A 14,693-nucleotide genomic window follows, 5' to 3' on the forward strand; every position below is an offset into this window, starting at 1 on the left:
TTCTGTTTAGAGAACTATAATTTAGGTTGGTGTTATACCATGTATTTCTGTGTGTGACCTGATAGCGACCCTGGTACGTCCAGATCCTTGGTTCATGTATAACTGTAACAACTCAGAGTAAAAGGAATAACCCCTACTGGTGGGTTAGAGATCTCCCATACATCAAAGAGTTTATTTTTTTTAATGTACATTCAAGGTTCTTTTTAAAATTGTGGTAGGGCACAGCAGATAGGAAAAATAGCCTATCCAAGTACTGATCCAGCACACAATTAAAATCCCCTCCAATAACCAGACAGATCTGAAATATATGGTAATCCAGGCAATTATATTATCAAGTGAGATTATTGTTATTTGGTCCATAAATATTCAGTAGAGTAACTAAGGTTGAGTGGATCTGTCCTACCATAATCCAATAGTGAAATGTCTCTGTCAGAAATAATAATTTTGGGTTGGAAGGGAATATGCTTCCATATCAGAATCCCCATTTCTGTCATCTTAGTTGAGAAAGTTGAGCGTTATAAGTTGAACTCCAAAAGTATTTATAAACATGTTTCTTTTTTGTATGCCCCACCCCTTCTCATTAGTAGTTGAATCCTGCCTAACAGTCAAAAAGAAGGAAAAAGAAAGACTCAATCCCAACAATTTCAGAGAAAACACTGCACACTGGAACTACAAGAATAATTGTCCATTATGTTATCCAGCGCCTCAGAAAGAGAACTGGACTTTGTTTTGAGTGAGCCGCATCTTTCCTCCAGTGCTGTAATAGTGTTACAGTTTGCTGAGAGGAGCAGTTTAGATCAGTGATTCCCTGGAAGATCAAATCAGACAGTTTGTCCAGACACACAATAGAATCTTGTGAAAGACCGACAGCAGATTCAGTAATTATTTTGATACATGCCATTATCAAAATATAGAGCACATGGAGATCTTAAAGTATGCTTGCCACTCATATTTTAGAAATCTATTTATTTATTTATTTTTACAATTTGTGTCAACCTGTAGAGAATATTAATTTTGTCCATTTTGGCTTTTAAGACAAGGTTTGGTTGGCATTGTGTGAAAAGACACAGTAGTTGGGATAGTAGCAACATTTTATAACATTTTGGAGAAAAAAAGGACATTCAGATTAGTAAGTCTCAAATCCTATGTGAATTTGGAATACAATTATATAATGTGCTTGCGTATATGAAACTGTATTTGTGTGTTCATGCTGTATTTGTGTGTTCAACTTAGTGTGCGCAGACAGGCTGAAGGGCTTCAGTTCCATGGCAACCAGACTGGTGGGGATGTCATGCCGTCTGTCAAGTGATGGTCTGCCACCATCAATGCGGCAGTTGCAAGGTTCATTTGAAAAGGGACAGTATGTACTCTAGAAAATAAAACCTGACCATGAGACAGGTTAGCAGAAAAATCATTCCTAGCCACCAGACAATCTATTCTTTATACCATCACCAGGACCAGGACAGTAGCAGCAGATTCTTCAAGTCCTGTAAGTTGGAAGATGGAGCCGTGGACATGTTGGTCCAGCATATCACAAAAATGCTGAATCGGATTGAGATCTGGGGAATGTGGAGGCCTGCGCAACACCTTGAACCCTTCATCGTTGTTCCTCAAACCATTCCCAAACAATTTCTGCAGTGCGGCAGGGCGCTTTATCCTGCAGAATTAGGCCACTGCCATCAGAGAATACCATTGCCAATGAAGCGGTGTACCTGGTCTGCGACAACGTTTAGGTCGGTGGCACGTGTCAAATTGACATCCACCTGAATGCCCGGACCCAAGGTTTCCCAGGAGAACACTGCCCAGAGCGTCACCTTCCATCCACCGGCTTGTTGTCTTCCCCAAATGTATCCTGGCGCACAAAGGACCAGGCGACCTTCTTCCACTGCTCCAAGGTCCAGTTCCGATCCATTGTAGGGGCTTTCAGCGATGGACAGGGGTCATCGGGGGCACTCTGACCAGTCTTGCATCTACACAGCCCCATACACAGCAGGGTGTGATGCATTGTGTGTTGTGACACATTAAAGATCAAAATCTATAAAATATATTAAAGATCAAAATCTTTATTGTACATTGTGTAATTCGCTGAGAACAAAATGACATAAAAACGGTCATTGGAAACCAATATTCACCAACCGATTGAGGGCTGGATAGAAAACTGTTGAAATCACAGGCTGTTCGAACTTGCCTGAATTTCATCATGGCAACTCCTTCAATAGTGTGTATGTCGACAACGTCTGGGCATGCTCCTGATGCAACGGCAGGTGGTGTCCTGCAGTATCTCCTCCCAGATCTGGATTAGGCCATCAGTGAGCTCCTGGGCAGTCTGTGGCGCTATTTGGCAGCGTCGGATGCACTGACACATAACCTTCCAGAGGTTCTCAATTGTATTCAGGCCTGGGGAACATGAGGGCCAGTCAATGGCATCAATGCCTTCGTTATCCAGGAACTGCATACTCACTCTGGCCACACAAGGCCGGGCATTGTCCTGCACCTGGAGGAACCCAGGGCCCACTGCACCAGTGTAAGTTCTCACAGTTGGTCTGAGGATTTCCTCCCGATACCTAACATCAGTCAGGGTACCGTTGACTAGCACATGGAGGTCTGAGTGACCCTCCAAGGACATGCCTCCCCAGACCATCACTGACCCACCGCCAAACCGGTCATGCTGGATGTTGTTGCAGGCAGCATAACGTTCACCATGACGTCTCCAGACTTTCACCTATGTGCTCAGTGTGAACCTGCTCTCATCTGTGAAGAGAACGGCGTGCCAATGGCAGACCTGGCGATTGCCAATCGAGTTGCACTGTGCTGGACTATGAGCACAGGTGTCACTTGAGGACGTTGGGCCCTCATGCCACCCGCGTGGAGTCTGTTTCTGACAGTTTGGTAGACAGTTTTGGCACACCAGTAGCCCACTGGAGGTCATTTTGTAGGGCTCTGGCAGTGCTCTTCCTGTTCCTGATCCCACAATGGAGCAGATTCTGGTCCTGCTGCTGGGTTGATGCCCTTCTACGGCCCTGTCCAGTTCACCTTGTGCTTCTTGCGATAGCGCGTAAGGATGTGCCATCCTGGAGGAGCTGGACTGCCTGTGCATCCTGAATGGGCTGCAGGTACCGCCTCGTGCTACAAGTAGTGACAAGGACACTAGCAAAATGCAAAACTAGTGGAGAATCAGTCAGGAAGGAGAGAGCGGTTGTCTGTGGCCACCACCTGCAAAACCATTCTCTTTTTGGGGGTTGTCTTGCTGTTGCCTCTCCAGTGAACCTGTTGTCACTTTCATTTGTACCAAAACAGGTGACATTGATTCACAATCTCTTATGCTTCCTGACTGGACAGATTGATATCCCTGACGTTTAATTGACTTGCCGTTATACTGTGACGATGACATATTCCCTAAATTTTTTGAAGCAGTGTACATATACTTTATCTACAGTACCGCAGTGACAGTACAGTCCCCAGTATGGGGGAAATGAGCTTCAGTAAACCTAAAAAATATAATTAAGTGAACAAATCCATAATGCTACGTAGAGAAATCAATAGGCTTGCTGCTCACAGAATGCAAAATCTATGGGGTTAAGGAAACCCTTGGTCCCAGTGAATGCAGCAGCTTGGGTTGAGCCCACCTTCTGGAGCCATATTGACTGATTCAGCAGCTGAGGTAATCAGTAGGAGAAACCACACACACTCACACACAGACCCACACACAAAACCAACTTATTACCCAATTCTCCTCCAGCCTCATGCTCTTCTCCCATGGTCTCCTCCTTGCCAGTGAAATCATAGATGGCAGCTCGTGTATTGATGTTTCTACTGTATGTTGCTCAACACTGCCTGTGGTTATTGGTCTGCAATAGGCAAATGGTCTGACATATTTTTATTGTTGCTGCGACAACTGCTTCTGTTTTGGCAATTATGCTGGACCTTAGATGTGATGCAGCCATGCTATTCCTCTGCTTTTTGTGACCTCACCTTTTGACCCTGGTATAGAATACGTCTAGGTCCATTTTGACTTGTTCAGTTATTAAAGTGGAGAGTCCAATATGGTGGCGCCATACACAACCAAACCATCTAAAGAGGATGCAGGGAAAGCCAAGGAAAGGAATTGTCGTCAGAAGATGATGTCTAGAGACCTTGCCTCAGGCATACAAAAGGTTTTAGTAAGTTATTTCCAAACCAGACATATTTTCTTGCCTCGACCTCACCAATGCTGAGGTTTATTGCATTATTAAAGATGATTTAAAACAGTTGTCATTAAAACACTGAACTACTTTACATAAAAAAAACAAATGTTAAGTAAATATATACTAAAAATATCTCAGCTGCAAAGCCAAACTAAGTCACCAGGTGATTGAGTGTGCCCCCATATGTTGACACACTTGGCTTTCTTATTGACAGTGGCGTTTTTATAGTTAAGAAATTGTTCGGGAACAAACTATTTCAAAATATAGGAAACATACCAGTAAAGTTGCAAAACTCCCTCTAGCTACTGATGTGTTTATTTAACACATCAGCTAACAGTGTACAAAACACTTTTAACGACAGACCGGCTTGCTTCTACCAGGTGTTGTAGTACACATACAGGAGTGAGACAGAGGGACCTTCTTGTGTAATTGCTCTCCTTATCTCTCTCTCTCACACACACATGTAAAATTACCACTGTCACATTTGCAAACCTAAATTAGGAATGCAACCAAGCTCAGAACCAATGTGCCTACAGGGCCATACGCGAACAGCAATGAGCTCAAAACCACTGAAGGCCAAAACAAAGCGGAAAGACAACTTTTTAGGGATACAGATCCATTCTATGACACCAACCTTAATAGATAAGCATGGACACACTGACACTCGTCACCATCTATATCAATCGATCCAGCACAAAAATATGACCAATGCACGGACCAGCACCACAAAGGCAGGATGATAAAATATGCTTTCACTCACCAAGGCTGAGGGCTCACTTTAAGAGGTGGCATGGCGGTTCTTCCTCTGGGCAAACTTTTCGATGACTTTGGGAATTAAGTCACATGTAGCTGCTGAATCAGCTGGCTTTCGGTGGACAACATGGCCAATGCGTTGAATCGCGGCTGTCCCATGGTATTGCGAGTGCAGGTTTTTACCCTCTTCAAGGTGAAGTTCCTCTCTAACTCAGATGTCGTCATAGGTGTTGTTATAATAATTTTCAGCAGAGCGATGGCGCACTTCTAATCCCAGATGTATCGATGCTCCGTTTTTGCAGAGTGTTGTATAAAACATCAACTTCTGGTATAAGGAAGAAAAAAATTCCAGCAGCTGCAGAAAGGCTCTGTCCCAGAGTTTTTTTGACAGGCCCTATGCCTCACTTGTGGTGGCCTCATCCCATCCTGGTTGTGTGCGTATGTCCTCCATACACAGGAGCAGCGCAGCGCGATTATCCTAAACTGCATTGACAGTTCTACTTTTAAAGTTCCATCGTACAGCGGGTAGCCTTGGATGCGACTCTGTGTTGCCCCAACACGTTTTGGAGCGCCAGAGAAAAAGGTGGCAATTGAATCTGAAAAAAACACCTTCAGGATGCTCATCCTTGCTGAACAAAGTTGCTGCAAGGTCAGGTTCAGCTGGTGAGCATAGCAGTGAACAAACTGGGCATGTGGGTATGTCTCTTTCATTAGCGTCTGTACCCCTCGGACGTTTCCACTCATTACAGCTGCACCGTCATAAGTCTGAGCAATCAGCTTTTATCCCAGCTTCAGTGGTTCCAGCTCACCCTTGATGCTATTAGAGAGGCTGACTCCAGTTTTATCTTTGACTTCCACAAACTCCAAAAACCTCTCTGTCACTGTATTGTCAGGCAAGATGTGTCGCAACACAACCACCATTTGTGATTTACAGGAGACATCAGTTGTCTCATCTGCCTGTATGGCAACAAATTATGTCTCGTCCACTTGCTTGGCTATCTCCTCCCTGTACACTTCATACAGTCAAACAGTTTGTTTTGTACAGTGCTAGATGTCCCTTTGAAGATGGGCTGAGCGTCATAGTGCCTCTGAAGTCTGATAGTCTCGAAAATGGATCTGAATATTCCAGGATTCAGGGAGTCCAACAACTCATCGTGCCCCTGCAGTGTGGTTTCACATTTTCCACACAGTTTAATACATGTTGTGATCCGACTGAGAACGTACCTGTTTTCCTCCACCTGTTTGTCATGCTGCTCAATGGAGCGCCTGTATGCGCTGTCAACTTGGGCTGCGACATTTACCCTTCCAAGTAAGCCCAATTTCACAGCATTTTCAAGAGGACTCCCGCTGCTCTCATGTTTTGCAATCCTCTCAGAAAGATGTTTCAAATCTTTGTAACCCGTCCTCGACCAAGTACCATCTTCACCAAATAGCAGACATGGAAAACAGAAGAGTGCCTTCATTTGTATGCTAACCGTTAGCATTTTCTCTTCAAAAACCACTCCACGTTAAACCAGCAGTTACTTTTACCAGCAGTTTGAGTGGTGACAATATCCCGTGGCTGATGGGCACCAAGTCGCTTTACTTCAAGTTTCTCCTCCAAATTAAGGGTTTCAAACTGGTGCTTGAGTATGAAATCCACTTCATTAATTTTCTCAAGTTATCTGGCATTTGTGAAGCTAACAAGCTAGCTAAGACAATCTACCCTACTCGCTCTTCTGGTCAACTAATGTTGGCGCCAGACAGACAGAGAGGCAATCAGGTCTGAAATACGAAATTACGCTGTAGTGGGGCTACCGGCTGTCAGCCCCACTTGGCATCAAATTTGTGTGATCTACATTGATCACACTAACATTCTGAGCATGCGTATTTTCACATGTACAATGTACATTGCATTGTGAGAGAGGGGCTAGCCCCACATTCACGCTTAGCCTAAGGCCTACTACTGCAAACTCGAATCGGCAGAACGCAGTCTGAAGCAGCAAGGCAGGAACCAATGAACATTAAATAAAATCCTAACACAAATCATATGCAATTTAGGAAGATGCTATATAATTTATAGATAATAAATTATAGGAAGTAATCTTCGAGAAATAAATTTTTTGTTTGCAGTACTTTCTGTTGGCAATGAGCAGTCGCCCCTGCTTATTGGATGAGCAGTGAAAAGCAGAATGGCTTGTGGCGGTTGCTGACAGAAATAAATACAATTCTAAAAGACTGCACATATTGCAGATAGCATATGTATATAGTAGGAATTTCCTGTTTGGTCCCCCTCACTGCTGCTATCTCTGTATTTCTGTTGCACATGCACCTTGCACTTTCAATTTGCTTTCATGGCACATTTAGAATCGGCATTGTACTTGCATTTTCCAGTTGTTACATACACATGTCTCCCTCGGGGACCTGATGGGTGCTATATCTGCATCCCAGTTGCACATGCTACCTTACTCCTTAAATTTCCCATTTGTACCCGCACAACTATTTATCCCACTTGTAACATACACTATGCTAAATACTTGAACATTTTTCTGCCCTCCTCTATTTGCCTTCATGCACATTTAGTATTGCCATTTGTACTGCAATTGGCTTCTTTGCACATCTATACATTCCACTTGTAATATATATATATACTTAATACTTGTACATTTTCTGCCCTCTTCTATTTGCACTTCTTATTAGATGCTAACTGCATTTTGTTGTAATGTACCTGTACTTGTTCAATCACAATAAAGTTTAATCTAATCTAATCATGTTAGACAAAATGTTGATACCAATTTATCACGGTGTAATGCTTGTTTAATATGATCCATGTGGTAGAGTCTTTGTGCCACAAGCTTCCTAAGGGATGCCAATTGATATTTTGTTATCCAATTTCCCATTTTTATCCGTTTCAATCAAGTGTAATGAAGTTTCAGAGAATGGATTATGATTCAGAATCATCATCAAGGGATGCTGGAGTACATTCAGCCAGTGTCCATGGTATGGTACACATTTGTCTCGTGGTAGAGTCCCTCAGAATTCCTTGGATGCATTTACCAGTGATTGTTAGAAATGACCTTCGTTTGAAGCACCTCCATGGTGTGTGTGTGTGTGTGTGTGTGTGTGTGTGTGTGTGTGTGTGTGTGGATTTACACAGACACCTTGGTATCTCTAATCCTCAGTGTGTCCTCCTGACAAAGTCCTTGTTTGGTTGTAGTTTTTTTTTCTCCAGAAAGCTATATCTTTTGTTTCATACCACTGATGATGAGTGGGATATGGGACTCAGAGACTAAACCTGGCTGGCTAAATGAAGTATTGATCCAGCCACGGTGGTTCTCTGGCCTTGCCATCACCTTGTCCCCATGCTGTACGTTGCAACCTGTACACTCTTTCTTTCTGATTGTAAGGGGATTTAGTAAAGGGGGGGGCTTGAGTGAGCGATTACTTGGGTGTGTTGAAAAGGACTACTGGTAATATATTTCTGTGGATATATCATTTAGGAGTTCACCTCCTCTGGTCGCTTGTCATTCGTTTGCCCCCTGTCTCTCTCAATCCTGATTCAATTATCTTCTCTTCCATTAATCATCAGTGTTTTCAGGGGAGGTTTATCAAAGGTATAAGGATGGAGGAGCAACACATGGTCTCAATTTAACCATGAAAGGAAAGGTGAAATATCGTCTGCCATGAGAGATTTGGTAATGACTTGTCTTTGTGATGTATACGGCTGTCAGTTTAGGTGCAAGTGCAAGTGTCAGTCATAGTGGAAAGGGCTGTTTGTTGTACAGTGTGATCCCACATGCAGCAATTGTGGTGAAGGTCAAATGGGATGGTCAATTGTTAAATGAAGTTAGTGGATGCTGTATGCGTTATTGTGAGTAATGGCACATTCTTTTCAGATAGCAAACTCACTGGCCTACTTTACATGTTAATTAATGTGGTCCTTTCTGGGGAAGGACCAGTTATTAACAATTCATTTGGTTTACACATACTGGTTTCAAAGAACTGATTCTGCAAAGACGTCATTCATACACATCTGAATTTATTGTATTCAAATGAGTGTGCTACACATCAATGTAATTACACAATCCTTGTTGGAAATGTTTAATTCTTACAAATGTTCATTGATTTTGCAACATATTACCATGTAGTTACATAGTAACACTTCTGTAACTACTATTTTGTTACTACACTTCTGCATGTGTTAGTGGCTTATGCTAGTATTTAATTAATTAAAAAGAAAGTGGTAGAATTACATTTTACTTCACAAATAGTGAAATCCTTGGAAATTGTATGCTACTACTTAATAACCAGATAATAGAAAATTTGAATTAAAAAAAAGATTTTATATGTATTTACTTGAGAACACACAAAATTGCTTGCTGTAGAAATTAAGTGCTTCTGAGGCTATAGTCTAGGAGGTCCAGTGAAATTGGCACAGCAAAGACAACCTGTAGAAGACATCCAATCCAATATCCTCTGCACTATAAGAAATCAATTTCTCTTAGTTAAATCCTCATTATGTGTCATCTCTCTGTGTGTCACAACTCACACCAGGGTGTTTCATGAAATGCTGAAGCATGTAAATGTACATCTCTGGCACAAACCGCGTGAAGTAAATCCAGATCTCATCCGTGAATATTAATGTCACGGTTTCTAATATTTATTTCCAAGATGCGTCCTGACTAGCGGGGGTGCAAACCACTGCAGTGATATGCATCTTTTGTAGCACAGATGGAGGCCTCAGACTGTAAATTATCACGCAGGGCTGATAACTGTTAAAGCTATTACAATATGGCATTGGTGGAGCATAGAATGAGTCCTGGCTTCTCCTGTGCTCTGTGACGACTGAACCAGTTGTTGAAGGAATTATGGTATTCAATTTTAGATCAGTAACACATCCTCCTCTCAGGCATCGTAAAAACTATGAAAATGGGATGAGTTTCACGGTCCTTTTGCTTCATTGCTGTCATTCAAAGTGGGCCTATGAATATGGACGAGGAGGCAGTAAGAAGAAATGTGCTAAGACAGCCAAACAGGGTCTAAGAATGCTCAGTGGTGGATGGAAGTGTGGTTTATTACACAGGACTGGTGGCTCAAAAGAAACATACAACCTCCGGATGGTGAAAGAAGTTTTCACAGTAGCCAGTGTAGCCGTGTTAACTGTTTCAGTTCCTTACATATACTGTACAAAGCACATTTTGTTTTTTATCCAGCAGTTAATAAAACCCAAATCGGTTGACTTCTGTCAAAATCAATTTTTTTACGATGAATATTGCCATTGAAATCCCAAGTGGGAGAACGACGGCCACATGCCTTGACCAACACTGATGATGCAGTGGCGGATGTGAAAAGATTAGGTCCTGGTCCGGTCATAATTCCCTCAAGAGGTGAACGCTAGGTAACCTGCAGAGTGAAAGAATGCCAGTCTGAAGACATCCTGCTGGTGGATCGGCGGTCAAGTCTAACCACTACCAGCCTACATTTATACTGGAGCCTACCGTTGTGCACTCATCTGCTGTTGATGGGAAATTAGTCTAGGAAACAGTTATGCCAGTGGTAACCGAGATCACTCACAAGTGCTCCGCTGTCAATTAACTTGGGTATCCCCCACCCAAAAAAAAAAGCACTTTACTTTGATTTCTCTGGCACTGACTTGCCAACTAATGGCTTCAGTGAAGGAAAATGTACATACTATGATTGTCAAATGTTGTTTTTCCAAGACACCTTAAGAGGAATGCACTTATTGTAAGTTGCTCTGGATGAGAGCGTCTGCTAAATAACTCAAATGTAAATGTACATATCATGGTTACCATTGCACAAAGACCTGACGAGCAAAGTAAAGCACCCATAGATCCAAGCTTAGATTTGGGGTACTCTCCTATCCCTAAAGCCTGGAACTACAGAATCTCCAAAATGTGTTCTCTCTACAAGAATACGATGTTGATTAAAGGAGTGGTGCCTCAAATCTATCTTACCGAAAATAAGACGTTTCAAGAGAGATCCGGGGCAAGGCAGGATCCAACTAGAACCAATACACAGACTTTAAGTCGTTAAAAACCCCTTCCAGGATTTATATGGAAACTATAGGAGATTCATTGCTAGCTACTCCTCTATATCGTGAGACCACTTACAGAACTCACCAAGGACTATCCTTCGACTCAGCCTGGAAAGAAAGCAATGAATTTCAACGGAATGTATTACAAAGAGATGGATGCTTTTAGTGAGAGATGGGACCAGTAAGGCACTGAGGAATTTCATATTATCATCTGTTACCTCACCCATGCACCTGTGTTGGATTTTGTAAACCCCACCAAGCCATACACCCTGCATGTAGAAGTTAGTATGAATGGGTGAGGGGCAGTCCTGAACCAAGAGGGCTCTAGGACCCTGAGACCAGTAGCTTTCGCCAGTTGAAACAGAATGGTCTTTCCACCAATGGGAGTTTCTTTTTCCTCAAGTGGGTTGTGATTAGACACATTTTCACTATTAGTTGTCTGACACGATTTACTCAGCTGAGTTTTACGTTTCTCAGTAGAGTCACTCTTTCACAAATATGTGCTTAGCACTGACATAGTGTATGAAAGCAATGAGAAACGATACACTGTTTTGCAAACAAAGCAGTGTTTGGCTCATGAAAAAAGCCAGGCGTATTTAGTCATTTTCTTGAATACGACGCACAGAGGCACAGCGTGGCCTGATGTGGACAGGTGGATGTCAGGCTGGGTCACAGAGGTTTAGTCAAATGTCATTTGTAAATTGGGCAAACATTTAATTAATAAAATACAAATAAATGTCATTAAGGGGTTTGACATTTATTTATTTATTTGTATTTTAGGTGGAGAGTGCCTGCCTCAAGTGGAGGAGTTTAAGTATCTAGGGGTCCTGTTCACGAGTGAGGGAAGGATGGAACGGGAGATTGACAGACGGATCGGTGCAGCTTCTGCAGTTATGCGGTCGATGTATCGGTCTGTCGTGGTGAAGAAAGAGCTGAGCCGTAAGGCGAAGCTCTCGATTTACCAGTCAATCTACGTTCCTACTCTCACCTATGGTCATGAGCTTTGGGTCATGACCGAAAGGACAAGATCCCGGATACAGGCGGCCGAAATGAGCTTTCTCCGCAGGGTGGCTGGGCGATCCCTTAGAGATAGGGTGAGAAGCTCGGTCACCCGGGAGGAGCTCAGAGTAGAGCCGCTGCTCCTCCACATCGAGAGGGGTCAGCTGAGGTGGCTTGGGCATCTGTTTCGGATGCCTCCGGAACGCCTTCCTGGGAAGGTGTTCCGGTCCCGTCCCACCGGGAGGAGACCCCGGGGAAGACCTAGGACACGCTGGAGGGACTATGTCTCCCGGCTGGCCTGGGAACGCCTCAGTGTCCCCCCGGAAGAGCTGGAGGAAGTGTCTGGGGAGAGGGAAGTCTGGGCATCCCTGCTTAGACTGCTGCCCCCGCGACCCGGCCCCGGATAAGCGGAAGATGATGGATGGATGGACAAATAAATGTGAATCCCCAAATAAACACTTTGGTTTGTCTGTGTTTCTTGATATCTTTCAACATCAGTGAGGGAGAGGAAGGACAGCTGGAGGGTGGAATGGAGAGTGTGCAGCGTCAAGGACGAAGATCTCGATGACAACTCTTATTGCCCGTCGTGAGAGGCCTGGTTCACTGGTCATTGGTGACCATACTCACTGAGCTAGGGTACAACCACCACATCAGTTGGGCATGTAGACCCTCATCCTGGGGCCAATAATAAGTACATTGAGAGTCCCTGGAGAAGCTGCAAGGAGCAGTGCCAGAGCCTCGGGAGAAATAGGACTGATGGTTGGCTTAATGTGATTAAGTAGAATGAATGGCTAGAAAAAAAACACCATCATGATCCACTTGGAAGAATAATTCATGATATTACTAAGAAGTACAAATAGATAGTATGCATCTATCTCAACAACTGCCAACTGGGAATCAGCATTTTTTCCCTCCATTATTTCCATGAGCACTGAGTTCATTTTTGTTTACTATTTTAAGTATGGCATACCTTACCTCTGTCCTCTCCCTGGGACTTTATGAAATAACTACAGTGCTTATAATTGCCTTATTATTGTGGTATAATGAAAGGGCCCAAAATGAGTTTTCAGTCTTGCTTTAAAGGTTTAAAAGGTCCCACCCTTTGCCCTCCCTTTACAAAATGTTGGTTCAGAGAGTAAAACATCCCTTCTTTCACCACATAAATATTTCTAGAACATAGCTAGTGAAGTTCTTCCAAACCTTGGTACAACAACATCTGAGGTGGGCCATTGTTTCAGACATTTTGCAATAACTACATTGAGAAAATGTAATTGTATTATTGCAATTCATTATTGTGCAATACATAATTATTGTATTGCAATATATATATATATATATATATATATATATATATATATATATATATATATATATATATATATATATATATATATATAGCATAATTATACATACTGAAAACCATTATTACAGTGGAGCTAATTATTCATTAATGAATCCGTTATAAGTGTTTGTACATTTTAAAAGCAGTTATTATCTTACTAACATTGCTTAATGAGTGATGAATAAACTATGAAGTAAACCATAATTAATTGTTAATTATGTGTAGTTATTATGAAGTGCTACCAGTAATTTCTTCCCAACCTTAAGAGAGACGCCATATCCTTCATGCAGAATTTTACTGATCTCCATTTGCATTCATAACGTCTATTTTTTGTCCCAGTGTTACATGGACAAATAGACAGCCAGCTGACTTCCATGGCTAGGACTTATTGCCCACGCCAAAAGACCCAGAGGCGGTAGAAAGGACAAGCCAGTTTGTCCAGCTCATTAAAATTATCAAAAGTAATGGAAGGCACACCATCTGAGTGGTAAAGTCTTAATGTCCTATCTATATTAATTAGGCTGTGTAGTCTTGGGTGCACAGCAAACTGTTGTGCAACAAGGCCGGGCTGTCTCATTGCTGAGCAGCCAGCTGCTTTCCTCAGGCCTCTCCAGGCAGGACCTCTTCATTAATATTTAGCTCCATTAGAATTGATCACATTAACATTGAGGCTAATTAGGTCCACGAAAGTCCACGAGTTCCCTTTCTTAACATGGCACAGGTGTATTATAGATGTAGAGCATGTCCCAAGGGCAGAACCAGGCTGCGTGTTGAAGCCTTCTCTTTGTATTCACCTAGCCTGGTTCCAAAACTGTTGGACCTGTAGTCCTACATAGGGCCATTGTACAAAGACAGCACTAACTAATGTGAGCCCAGGCTAGCATTCACTTGAAGGGCATCAACAAACTTGACAGGGACTGTGTTATTTTATTGGTTGGTGGGATTACAATTTCTTCCAAACCTTCCTATTCTTTGCCAGGGTGTTTTACCAAACCTGATTGGTAACAGACTGGCTCTGAGTGATAACAGCACAAATGTATGTGAGTTGTTTAGATGAGTAAGTCAGGAATAACAATGAAAAATTGTTAATCGGTGGTTAATCGGTACTGTTACTTGGTTGTAGATAAGACAGATGCAAACGTACAAATACAAAGCCTATCCTATAAAAATGAAAGGTTCTTGGAGGATCCTTAGGGAGTTTTTCATATTTGGGGTTTGGGGACACAAAGATAATTTTAATGGTTCCTCAAATTATCTTTATAAATATCTTTATAATTTATAATTAGCAAAAATGAACTTTTTTAGAGAAAATGTTCATCAAATGATTCATTGACGGACAAATACAAAAGTTTTTTAATATCCCTGTTGACATTTTTCCTTG

Source organism: Esox lucius, chromosome 19, assembly GCF_011004845.1.
Source record: "Esox lucius isolate fEsoLuc1 chromosome 19, fEsoLuc1.pri, whole genome shotgun sequence".
NCBI classification, from domain to species: domain Eukaryota; kingdom Metazoa; phylum Chordata; class Actinopteri; order Esociformes; family Esocidae; genus Esox; species Esox lucius.